Source organism: Phalacrocorax carbo, chromosome 26, assembly GCF_963921805.1.
Source record: "Phalacrocorax carbo chromosome 26, bPhaCar2.1, whole genome shotgun sequence".
Taxonomy (NCBI): Eukaryota; Metazoa; Chordata; class Aves; order Suliformes; family Phalacrocoracidae; genus Phalacrocorax; species Phalacrocorax carbo.
The window spans coordinates 4341163-4343917 of NC_087538.1; the positions used below are offsets into that span (position 1 = coordinate 4341163).

The following is a 2755-nucleotide window of genomic DNA, read 5'->3' on the forward strand; positions in this document are numbered from 1 at the left end:
CCTGTGACCCCCCCACGTCCCTCCCCCCGTGACCCCCCTGTGACCCCCCGTGTCCCTCCCCTGTGACCCCCCGTGACCCCCCATGTCCCCCCCGTGACCCCCCATGTCCCTCCCCCCGTGTCCGCCCATGACCCCCATGTCCCCCCGTGACCCCCCGTGACCCCCCATGTCCCCCCCGTGACCCCCCATGTCCCTCCCCCCGTGTCCGCCCATGACCCCCATGTCCCCCCGTGACCCCCCGTGACCCCCCACTCACATGGAGGTGACGTGGGGCAGGATGTTGACACAGGCCGCCAGGCGCTTCTCCACCATCGCCCTGCGCAGCGTCACCCGTCACCCCCCCGTGTCCCCCCCCATTTCCCCCCCATGTCACCCCCCGTGTCACCCCATCACCCCCCGTGTCCCCCCCGTGTCACCCCCCGTGTCCCCCCCCATTTCCCCCCCATGTCACCCCCCGTGTCACCCCATCACCCCCCGTGTCCCCCCCTGTGTCACCCCCCATGTCACCCCCCGTGTCCCCCCGCCATGTCCCCCCGTCACCCTCCGTGTCACCCCGCCGTGTCACCCACCCCCCGTGTCACCCCCCCGTCACCCCTTGTCACCCACCCGTCACCCCCACCACCCCCCCGTGTCACCCCCCCGTGTCACCCCCCATGTCACCCCCCATGTCACCCCATCACCCACCCCAGTGTCACCCCACATTGCCTGTTTCACCCACGTCACCCTGTGTCACCCCCCCGGTGTCACCCCACTGTGTCACCCCGTCACCCCACATCGCCCCACGTCACCCCCCCAACGTCACCCCATGTCACCCCCCCGTGTCACCCCTCCCCCACCTGCCCAGCTCTTTGGCCACCGTCTCGTTGGGGCAGGTGACGAAGGCGGCCGAGAGGCTGCCGGGGACGTAGGGGTCGCCGGGGGGGGTCATGGGGGTCGCCGGGGGGGTCGCCGGGGGGGTCGCGGGCGCCCGAGGCCATGGTGAGCAACCGCCGCCCCAGCGCCTGCAGCACCGTCGGCGTCACCGTCGCCACCAGCGCCAGCGCCAGCACCTGTGGGGACACGCCCTGTCGCGATACAGCCCCCCCCCGTCGCGATACAGCCCCCCCGTCGCGATACAGCCCCCCCCCCCGTCGCGACACCCACCGTGTCACAATACCCCCGTGTCGTGACACCCGTCGTGTCGCGATACCGCCCCCACTCTCGTGACAGTCCCCGCCCCCCGTCACGACATGCCCCCCCCCGGGGTGGGCACTCACAGCACAGGCCACCTTCATCGGCCGCCGGCGCCGCCCCCTCCTGCCGCGAGAGCCGGCGTCAGGGGAGCCCACGGCGGCCCCACACCTGCCCCACACCTGCCCCACAGCCCCCCCCAAACCAACCCCCCGCCCCCCCAAACCACCACAGCCCCCAGGCGCCCCATGGCAGCCCCACGGCATCAGGGGCTGCCCCACAGCTGCCCCACACCCCCCCCAAACCACCACGGCCCCCGGCTGCCCCACGGCCCCAGAGCTGCCCCATGGCTGCCCCACGGCCCCCAGGCTGCCCCCCAGCCCCCCAAACCACCACGGCCCCACAGCTGCCCCACGGCCCCCCCAAACCACCACAGCCCCCGGGCTGCCCCATGGCCCCACGGCTGCCCCACAGCCCCCCAAACCACCCCACGGCCCCCAGGCTGCCCCATGGCTGCCCCACAGCCCCCCAAACCACCCCACGGCCCCCAGGCTGCCCCATGGCAGCCCCACGGCATCGGGGGGCCCCACACCTGCCCCACGGCCCCCAAACCACCCTCCAGCCCCCCAAACCACCACAGCCCCAGGCTGCCCCACGGCTGCCCCACAGCACCCCCCACCCCATCTCCTGCCCCTAAGCCCCACACATTGGCCCCCCGGACACCCCCACCCCCGAGTGCCCCCCACTGCCCTGCACAGCCCCCCCCCCCCCATGGATTGTCCCTCCCTGCCCCACGTACCACCCCCATGAACCCCCAGCCCCATACAGCAACCCCCGCCTCATATAGTGCCGCCCAGCCCCATACACTGCCCGCCCAGCCCCATACACTGCCCGCCCAGCCCCATATAACGCCCCCCAGCCCCACACATTTGCCCCCGCCCCTCCCCGTACCCGCCGCCGCGCGCGCCGCTCGGCCGCCGCTCCCACGTGACCCGGCCGGCCCCGCCCCCTCCCGCCGCGTCAGTTCCGGCGTCACCGCGGCCCCGCCCCCCTCCCCCCCCCCGCGTCAGCGCGCGACCGGAAGCGGCCGAAAGGGGGGGGGGAGGGGGGTAAAGTGGGGGAGGGGGAGGGGGAGGGGGAGGGGGAGGGGGAGGGGCTATGGGTGGGGCTGAGTGTGAGTGTGAGTGTGAGTGCGGGGTCTGTGCCCCCCCCCCCCCCGCAGCCCCCCCCCCCACTCCCCCCAGTCTGCGCTGGGAGCTACTGGGAGGGGGGAGGCGGGAGCGCGGGGGGCACTGGGGGATGCGGGGGAGGGGCACTGGGAGCCACTGGGGGGGGGGGGGGCGACACCGGGCGCCCCGGGGGGGGCTGCGATGGGGACGCTGAGAGCTCGGGGGGAGACGGCGGGACACTGGGATGGGGGAGTGGGAGGCTGGGGGGCACTGGGGGCACTGGGACAGAGCCCGGGGACACCCATGCACTGAGCGGTGCCGCTGGTCACTGGAGTCACTGGTGCCACTGGGGTCACTGGAGTCACTGGAGTCACTGTTGTCACTGGTGTCACTGGAGTCACTGGTGTCACTGGTGT

The 2755-nt window shown here is 74.2% G+C and overlaps 1 long non-coding RNA gene across 1 annotated transcript; it reads right to left on the minus strand.

Moving 5' to 3' along the window:
• Nucleotides 1-233: 233 nt before the first annotated feature.
• LOC135317584 (uncharacterized) lies at nucleotides 234-2222 on the minus strand. The gene is made up of 4 exons (XR_010376383.1): nucleotides 2122-2222; nucleotides 1257-1296; nucleotides 837-1049; nucleotides 234-316 (listed from the first exon to the last, which is right to left on the minus strand). It is a non-coding gene; the product is annotated as an uncharacterized LOC135317584 (long non-coding RNA).
• Nucleotides 2223-2755: the final 533 nt, after the last annotated feature.